This window comes from Panthera pardus, unplaced genomic scaffold (genome assembly GCF_024362965.1).
Source record: "Panthera pardus isolate Hobbes unplaced genomic scaffold, ASM2436296v1 HiC_scaffold_27, whole genome shotgun sequence".
Taxonomy (NCBI): domain Eukaryota; kingdom Metazoa; phylum Chordata; class Mammalia; order Carnivora; family Felidae; genus Panthera; species Panthera pardus.
The window spans coordinates 98,739,713-98,750,109 of record NW_026526843.1 but is presented as its reverse complement, the minus strand read 5'-3'; positions in this window follow the sequence as shown (position 1 = coordinate 98,750,109).

The following is a 10,397-nucleotide window of genomic DNA, read 5'->3' as shown; positions in this document are numbered from 1 at the left end:
ATGAACTTAAGGAAAATAAAACTAAGGGAAAAGGAGAGAATAGTTCCTCCATACCTATTAGATTTCTCTGTGGCTCCTTGCAATAGATTCTCTGATTAATAGCATTACTCAGGGCAGACATACAGGGCAGAGAGCGTCCTCATCTGCTTTGTAGTTTTTTTGCCGTGAGCTCAGTTTCAGCAGGAATTATCTTCCAAGAGAGTCCTCACTGTGCCCTGGGTTGAGGAAGTCTCTCAGTTGGATGGCTTGACATTTGCCTCTACCCTGGGCTTGTAAAATTCGTAGATTCAAGATTAGTTTCAAGTAAATTTCCCAGCAGAGGAAACTCCTACTCTAAAGTAGCGCAAACTTTCACCAGCCTGGGCGGTGGTCATGCTTGGGCTTCCAGTTTTTTGCAGGTAGCTCTATTTTCTCCAGTGGCCCGACACGGGCACCCGGCTTGGATATCCTCTGCGTCTGCTCTCCGAGGACATGGAAACACCTTCCTAGTGCTCGCCTTTATATAGACAGCCCAGGTCTGGTTTCCTGATTTGACTTGTTCCTTTAGCCTGGATTCCAGTGTTCTGTTCGGTCCAGACTCTGACTTGTGTCTCCAGGCTCAGTCCTCCAACTTCCTGCCTTCAGTTCTTTCTCACTGCTTTGATTCTAAAATTCCTTGTTCTTGTGACACCTGAGATTTGCTCTCGACCTCATCTATGGTTTAAAAACATTTTTTTTTTTTTTCCATAGCTTATCTAGCATTTCTATTTGTTAGGAGTAGAAGGGGCTACAGCATCTTACCGGGCAACAATAGTTACCTTGATGTAAAGCAATGTAAACTCTCAGCATGTCGCCCTGCCCACAACGAAGACAATTTTTTACATTTTACAGATGAGATTAGCTCCTCAAGGTCCATTCTGGAATAGAATCTTGGCTTCACTTTTAGGTATCCCCGGGGCTTCCAAATGCAAAAGGACCCTCAAAGAAGAATTTAAGCCTCTGCTTCAATGACATAGGCTGTATTGCAAGATTTTACAAATTTCAGAAACAATTTTTTTAGAGAGCTCTCATGGTCAATGTACCCAGGCTATCCCTTTTACCACAAGTTTCTGCAAGAAGAAAACTCTTCTCAAACACCTGGCCCAAGATGGAGGCCTAACTTTGACATGGGGAGAGATAACTAGCCCAAGCTATCTGTCCCAATTCTAGACAAAAACCTCAGGGAGTCACAAGTTTATTCCTGTTCCAATATGTATCAGCATGCCCATCTTGAAAGGTCATCCAGTATCAGCAAAGACCAAGGACTTTGAAGTCAAACACCATAGTGTCAAAAAGTGATTTTCAGGGGCGCCTGGGTGGCTCCGTCGGTTGAGTATCCGACTTCGGCTCAGGTCATGATCTCACAGTTCGTGGGTTCGAGCCCCGCGTCGGGCTCTGTGCTGACAGCATAGAGCCTGGAGCCTGCTTCAAATTCTGTCTCCCTCTCTCTCTGCTCCTCTCCTGCTCATGCTCTGTCTCTCTCTCTCCTTCAAAAAATAAATAAGAAAGCATTAAAAAAATTTAAAAAAAGTGATTTTCAAAAGTTAAAAACATGGTGCTCATTCAAATATAGAATGGGTGTATGTCAAAGATTGTATTCAATTTGTTAATGAGGGCATCAGTAAGGTGGTAATGCTGGCTCAAAAAGCATTTTGAGGACTGGCATATTTAAAGTCCACTAGGGGGGCGCCTGGGTGGCTCAGTCGGTTGAGCGGCCGACTTCGGCTCAGGTCGTGATCTCACGGTCCGTGAGTTCGAGCCCCGCGTCGGGCTCTGTGCTGACAGCTCAGAGCCTGGAGCCTGTTTCGGATTCTGTGTCTCCCTCTCTCTTTTTTTTTATTTTTTTTTATTTTTTTTATTTTTTTTTAAAAATTTTTTTTTCAACGTTTTTTTATTTATTTTTGGGACAGAGAGAGACAGAGCATGAACGGGGGAGGGGCAGAGAGAGAAGGAGACACAGAGTCGGAAAGAGGCTCCAGTCTCCGAGCTGTCAGCCCAGAGCCTGATGCGGGGCTCGAACTCACGGACCGCGAGATCGTGACCTGGCTGAAGTCGGACGCTTAACCGACTGCGCCACCCAGGCGCCCCTGTGTCTCCCTCTCTCTGACCCTCCCCCGTTCATGCTCTGTCTCTCTCTGTCTCAAAAATAAATAAACGTTAAAAAAAAAAAAAAAAAAGTCCACTAGGAAAGGCAGTTTGAAATAAATTGACTAAGTCAGAGACAAAATTGACTAATGTCCAAAGGGCAATGAAACTAACTTTGGGGCTATATTTTCTATTGGACAGAAGAATTACCATATAACTTCTGAGTCTGAGCCCTTAATAATAAGTGGCAGTTACACACGGATATATGTTCCCTAGATAATTAAATAATCCTTGCGTACCCTGTCAACATCCCAAGATGGCTTTGAAAAGAAGTGCAACTTTAGAAGCCAAGGCCAGGCGACCCCATAATAGGCCACTTTGGCACGAAGATTATTCTTTTTCTTTTTAAATTTAAAAATTTTTTAATTTACATCCAAGTTAGCATATAGTGCCACATTGATTTCAGAAGTAGATTCCTTAATGCCCCTTATCCATTTAGCGCCCCCCCCAACAACCTCTCCAGTAGCCCTCTGTTGTTCCCAATATTTTCTTATGTTTTGTCCTCCTCCTTGTATTTGTATTATTTTTGCTTCCCTTCCCTTAGGTTCACCTGTTTTGAATCTTAAAGTCCTCCTATGAGTGAAGCCATATGATGTTTGTCTTTCTCTGACTAATTTTGCTTAGCATGATACCCTCCAGTTCCATCCACGTAGTTGCAAATGGCAAGATTTTATTCTTTTTGATTGTCAAGTAATACTCCATTGTTTATATATACCACATCTTTATCCATTCATCCATCGGTGGACATTTGGGCTCTTTCCATACTTTGGCTGTTGTTGATAGTGCTGCTATAAACATTGGGGTGCTTGTGCCCCTTCGAGAGAGCACATCTGTATCCCTTGGATAAATACCTAGTAGTGCAATTGCTGGGTTGTAAGGTAGTTCTATTTTCAATTTTTTGAGGAACCTCCATGCTGTTTTCCGGAGTGGCCGCACCAGTTTGCATTCCCACCAACAATGCACAAGAGATTCTCTCTCTCCGTATCCTGGCCAACATTTGTTGTTGCCTGAGTTGTTAAATGTTAGCCACTCTGACAGGTGTGAGGTGGTATCTCACTGTGGTTTTGATTTGTATTTCCCTGATGATGAGTGATGTTGAGCATTTTTTCATGTGTCAGTTGGCCATCTGAATGTCTTTGGAGAAGTGTCCACTCGTGTCTTTTGTCCATTTCTTCACTGGATTGTTTGTTTTTTGGGTGTCGAGTTTCATAAGTTCTTTACAGATTTTGGATACTAACCCTTTATCTGATATGTTGCTTGCAAATATCTCCCATTCTGTTGGTTGCCTTTTAGTTTCGCTAATTGTTTCCTTCACTGTGCAGAAGCTTTTTATTTTGATGAGGTCCCAGTAGTTCATTTTTGTGGCACGAAAATTATTCTGAGGGGTGCCCGGGTGGCCCAGTCGGTTAAGTGTACTGACTTCAGCTCAGGTCATGATCTCACGGTTCGTGGGTTCGAGCCCCGCGTCGGGCTCTGTGCTGACAGCTCCGAGCCTGGAGCCTGCTTTGGATTCTGTGTCTTCCTCTCTCTCTGCCTCTCCCCCCACTCATGCTCTGTCTCTCTCTCTGTCAAAAATAAATAAACATTAAAAAAAAAAAAAGATCTGTTTCTCAAATTGGGGATCTTTCCCAGAATAAGGGTTATTATCAGAAATAAACTTTATCTGAGTGACCCATCTGTATGGCAGGGCAGACCTCTAATTCCCAAACATTTGCTCTTCTTATGGCCTGTGAATTGCATTTCTTTTCTGTAAAGTCCTAGACCCCTACCTCCTTCCTCCTTAGTTCAGGATGACATATATACCTTATTTTGCCAGCCTTTCTTGGGAATTTCTATGTCTGTGTGGATTCCCCGTATATACTATTAAATTTGGTTTTCTTTTGTTAATCTGTCTCATGTCAGTTTGATTCTTAGTCCAGCTAGAAGGACCCTTGAAGGGGTTAGGGATTTTTGCTCCCTGACGCAACTCAACTTTACCCCTTATTTCTTAAGTTTTAAATAATATGCCTTAACAATAGTTAAGACACCTCGCTGCACAGTCTACTGGCTTTTGAGCAATTACCCAAATTCAATTTGGGACCCATAGTTTCTTTATCTGTAAAACTGAGATGATAAATATCTATCTTGCCTGATTATCTTATTTTTTTTTCTTCCTCCCCAGCTAATGGAGACCAAGCAGGGATGACCCTGCAGATGATGGAGTTGAGTGCCTTTTATACGCATGACTGGGACAGAAACCAGAGGGTGGCAGGGTAGGGTATGGGTCAGGAAATGGACCAAAGCCTGGATCACTGTATCTGAGGGATGGAAGCCGGGAAGGGAAACCGAGTGAAAATGAGCAACAAATCTAAGGGGGGGGGGGGGGAGTCCAAGTGGAAGAAACCCACAGATAAAACCAGGTACAGGTGTCAGCCAGAGGCGCAGGCAAGTTTGGAATTCAAAAAAGAAAGTGGTGGGAGAAAGGGGACAAGAATGAGTCTGAACCTCAGTCGGGGAAGGTGGCAGCTTTTTTCTATTCAGTTTTGCCAATAGCGAGGGATGGCCTATCTTTGGAGACTAGGGTTACTCTTGGACAATAAATAAGGTAGAGGTTAATGATAATTTATGCCACGCACCTTGTTTAGTAGCTAAAAAAACAGGTGCTTAATAAATGGTACTGATGAGACTTTTTGTCTCCTTTTCTGTCAGTGGAGGTTGTAGGCGAGACGGTTCTCTTTCAAGAGGAACTACAAGAATAAAAGTCTCTATGACTTTCCTGTTTAGTATGGAAGGTATTCAGATTACCGGTGGGAACGAGGAGGATCATCTGTCGTCGTTGCCTGCTCTGGCAAACAAGATGTACCCCTCGCCCGCCCCTTCCTTCAAGAAGGAACTTTCCCTTAGCTGACAGCATCCGAGTGCGGCGCCCTCACAACCTGCCTCTGCACAGAACCGTGAGGTCGCGCTCTTCTGGGCCAAGCCCTAGCCGGTGACCGAGCATAATGCGGGTCTAAAGGCCTGGCCATTTCTGCTGAGCCTAGGTGTTCGCTAACGGGCAATCTTTGCTCAGACCTCCTTTGGAGACTTCATCAGATCTGCACTAAGGTCTGAAGCTGTCCCTGCTCGATTCTTCCTCCTCCGTTTTTTCACAAGGGTCAGACCTGCAAGCCAGTTTAAAGCCTGTCTCTCTTGATTTTGCTTCCTCGGCCTTCGTTTTCCCCACGTGTTGAACTCCCCCAACGAACGTTTCACTCTTCACTCATTTCACTCTCTGCTCGGTCCCATTGTTTGCTGTCCAGAGCATTTGCACGGACCCAGCTGGTAAGGACACAGGGAAGGCGGAGATGTGTGACCGTCACTCCCCACCTACCTGGCAACGAAGTCCCCATCCTGGGTAGCATATAGGACATGGGGACCGTTGTGGCTGATTGCTAAAATGTACACTGGGGGTGACTTGGGAGAAGGTTCTCCTGGCGGGGAATGCTCAGGCTAGTGCACGGAATCGAAGAGTCTGGAGGTGTGGGGGTGGAGGCTGGGAGAGTGGGCGGAGGTGGCGATGCATAGGAGGACAATGGAATTGTCTGGTTGCTGCTAAGTTCTATAATCCCCTACAGAGAGATCATGAAAAACCGAGCGCAGTCAATAAACCATTGAAAACCAGGTGCCAAGGCCAGAAGTCCCCGTTGGTAATTTACAAAGAGGCTCTTATCTCCTGCAGTGGGAGAGCCGACGGAAGCTGAAGGCAAAACTCAAGATTAAATAGTTACATTCATTGGCCTTCAAAGCTGATCGAATGTGGGACTGGTCTGTTATGACAAGGTCAGAGCCCTCTTTGGGGCAACCTGGGACTCTGCTACATAGGATGAGGACCTATAGGCGGATGCCCCTGAAAATTCTGGCTTCCCAGTGTTAAAGAAACTAGATTAGGCCCACGTTGCAGTCGCTCATGCTAAGCCCCGTGAGTGCTCACCAAAACCATACTAAATTTCTATGCTTGGCTTTCCCAGAAAAGGAAGGCCTGGGTCAACCAATCGGCACTTAGGCTGCTCAGCACACTTTAGCTGACCCGGCTCCAAAGACTTCCCTTTGCTCCAGATGAGGAAAGTAACCCTGCTTCAACCAATCAGCAAATGCCCAGCATAACTTCCTTGTCCCTCTTCTATTGGTCTATAAGACCCTCTTGAATTGTACAACTCTTGGGAGCTCCTTTCTCTTCGCTAGACTGAATGCTGCCCAACTCACAAATTGCTAAATAAAGCCAATAAGAGCTTTATTTTTTAAAAACTTTTTTAATGTTTTTATTTATTTTTGAAGGAGAGAGAGAGAGAGAGACAGAGCATGAGCGGGGGAGGGGCAGAGAGAGAGGGAGACACAGAATCTGAAGCTGGCTCCAGGCTCTGAGCTGTCAGCACGGAGCCCGATGCGGGGCTGGAACTCACGAACTGTGAGCTCATGACCTGAGCCGAAGTTGGACGCTCAACCAGCTGAGCCACCCAGGCGCCCCGCCAATAAGATCTTTAAAATTTATTCAGTTGAATTTTGTTCCTCAACACGAGGCTCCTTGGAACCCTGAGAACCTTCAAAGGCGGCCCACTCCTCCCTATTAAGAGCTAGAATGTTCCCCACCTCCAGCGTCTTCTCCCCGAAGAGACAGCAGCGTTCCCCCCCCCCCCCTCCCCCGACCAGGATCTGCCCAACTTTATCTCTTCGTTGTCAGGCCAATAACTAGAATCGTGCAGCAGCATAACTCAGCTGGGGCAGGGCTGGGCTTGATAAAGGGGGAAAGGGGCCATACCCCAGTGGAACCACAAGACCTGCCCAGCGTGTGCCAGCAAGAGCTGTCAGAGAAACAGCGGACTGGGTTTCGAGGTGATTGATCAATGGCCCTGAAAACTAGGACTGAACAGGGGAGAGTTACGGACTTGCTGGCACTCTCTTGGGACACCCTGGCAAGGACCCTGGAGGTGGGCCAAAATCTCTGATAGGTCCGTTTCTAGACGCCTGGAGAGGGTGGTAGCCCAAGCTGAGCAAAGCTGAAATGCCTAAATGGTCACAAAAAACAATAGAGTGAGGAATCAAGAGCCTGAGGGAGGTGGGCGGACAGGAATGCATATATTATATGAGACCAGATGACTCACCAGTGGATCATGCCCCATGGAAAAATCCAGAGGACACGGCATTCACCAAGACCCATCATAAATGTGCCAGGGAGCTGGCTATCGGCCTCACTGAGACATTTAGTGGAGGCTTCCACTGTAAGGTTGATTCAGAGTAACCGTCAGAAAGTTTGGCTTGTTGATGGGTAAGGGAAGTGATAAAATGGGGCTCAAAAGCAATGGAGGCCAGATGGTGGTGTTTAACCACCAGGAGCTATGGGAGCGCAATTATCATGACCAGAAAGGATGGGGTAGCAGCCAAGGGGCTTTAGCTAGGAGAGAAGTGGGAAGATGGTTATAAAACTACAGCTCCCCAGGGGCTAAACTGTAGCTGCCGAGGGGAAAACCAATGGGCGTGCAAGGATGCTGCTTGAAATATACAGTGGTCCTCCCTTATCTGCAGAGGATACGCTTGCTCCAAACCCCCTGAAACCGTGGACTGTTCTGAACCCTGTACATGCCGTGCCGTTCCCTCTACGCATACATCTGCGGTAAAATGTAATTTATAAATTAGGCACACTGAGAGACTAACAGCCACAACTGCGGGTAAACTGGGACAACCGTAACCATGCACGGTAACAAAAGTTAGGTGACTATGGTCTCCGTCCCTCTCGCGGCAAGTATCTTACACCGTATCGTGCTTAACCTTTCTTGTGATGATGCGAGACGGTAAGAGGTACCTGCCCACTGAGCTGAGGTGCCGTGAGTGATACAGGCGTTGTGACCTAGCGTTTGGCTGCTACTGACTTTCCGAGGAGGGGGTCACCTGCTTCCAGACTGCGGGTTGACCGCTGATAACGGAAACTGCGGGAAGCAAACCCGCGGATACGGGGGCGGGGGGGGGGGGGGGGCAACTGTAGAACCCAAAGGAAGCTAAGGTGGAGGTGCAGAAGGCTTAAGACGGTCGCTCCAAGAGTAGTGGAATGTATTGAATGAAGAGGTGGCCGCGTCTTGAGGTCCCCAGGTGGAAGGAACCCACAACACCAGGCAAATACAACTACGATTCCCCCCGTGTTTTCCCGAAGGAACCAGCTGTTCACTCAGGTAACCGTATCCTTGTGAAGTCGAGCAGAGTTTGCCATCCCCAAATATCGTCTTGGGCCTAAGGATTATTTGGGGCTGTTTATTTTTAAGAAACTGCACACACAGGAAGAGCTCTGAAAACTGCGCGGAAGTTACCCTTTGATAGACGACATTCACGTTTATAAGGGGAATCGCATGTGGAAGGGCGTCTCCCTCCCTGTACCCGGAAGGAAAGAATAACTAAATTTCTAGAAACTCTTTTATCAATGGAGAAGGCAAAGACTTAAATTTGCACGGCAACCACACCCTTGATTACTGTGCTTTTCCTGGTAACCTCCCATAACTGACCTCCCTTTCCCCGCAACATCTTTTGTCTTTGAAGATGGTATTCAGAGTGGTGGTTTGAGCCCTATTACAGAGTTACTCACTTTTCCTCGGTATCTCCCATATATACAAGACGTATACATGTTAGGAAACGTATTCTTTTTTTTTTTTTAACTTGTTTGATTTTTGATTTTTTTTGAATTTACATCCAAATTAGTTAGCATATAGTGCAGCAATGATTTCAGGAGTAGATTCCTTCTTGGCCCCTGACCCATTTAGCCCATCCCCCCTCCCACAACCCCTCCAGGAACCCTCCGTTTGTTCTCCATATTTATGAGTCGCTTCTGTTTTGCCCCCCTCCCTGTTTTTATATTATTTTTGTTTCCCTTTCCTTGTGTTCATCTGTTTTGTCTCTTAAAGCCCTCATATGAGTGAAGTCATAGGATTGTTGTCTTTCTCTGACTGACTCATTTCACTTAGCATAATGCCCTCCAGTTCCATCCACGTAGTTGCAAATGGCAAGATTTCATTCTTTTTCATTGCCGAGTAATACTCCATTGTGTATATATACCACATCTTCTTTACCCATTCGTCCATCGATGGACATTTGGGCTCTTTCCATACTTTGGCTCTTGTTGATAGTGCTGCTATAAACATGGGGGTGCGTGTGTCCCTTCGAAACAGTATACCTGTATCCCTTGGATGAATACCTAGTAGTGCAATTGCTGGGTCATAGGGTAGTTCTATTTTTAGTTTTTTGAGGAGCCTCCATACTGTTTTCCAGAGTGGCTGCACCAGCTTGCATTCCCATTTTTTTTTTTATTATTTAAAAAAAAAAAAAAATTTTTTTTTTAACGTTTATTTATTTTTGAGACAGAGAGAGACAAAGCATGAACAGGGGAGGGTCAGAGAGAGGGAGATACAGAATCTGAAACAGGCTCCAGGCTCTGAGCTGTCAGCACAGAGCCCGACGCGGGGCTTGAACTCACGGACCGTGAGATCATGACCTGAGCCGAAGTCGGCTGCTTAACCAACTGAGCCACCCAGGCGCCCCTCCCATTTTTTTTTAAAGAAGATTTTATTTTTAAGTAATCTCTACACCCAATATGGGGCTTAAACTCACCGCCAAAAGATCAAGAGTTGCATGCTGTACTGACCGAGCCAGCCAGGGGCCTCCACATTACTAAACTTCTATTTGTTTTTCTTCTGTGAAACTGTTTTATTGCAGGGCAGGGGTCTAAGCCAACAACCTGGAAGACTAGAGGGAAAATTATTTTTGCCTACCTTCAGTTAGAAAAGGGAAATATGCAGACGTTTTGAAGATGATTGGACATAGACTCCTAGTTGCCATTGATATACAGAGACTCAGAACATCATCAGGCCTCTTGTTAGACCTATGGGGGCCAAAGTCTAGCTTACAATGTCGCTACAATGTCTCTACTTTCTTTATGGATGCACCCATTAGTAATTTTCCTAGTCCTTGAATGCATAATCGGGATGGATGTACTTCCGCAGTTGATTTAATCCCCACATTGGTGCTGGTCGGGTGTGAGAGCTATCATCCCAGGGAAGGCCAAATGGATGACACACGATCCCTCCTCTACCCTATACTCCCTCCCCCTCACCCCAGCAGCCAAGGTAGTAACTCAAAAACAAAATAGTATCCCAGGGGATGGTGATTATTGCTATGCTTAAGGACCTAGAAAGAGCTCATGAATCCTTTCATTTGGTGGTCTGGCCCCTGCAGAAAAT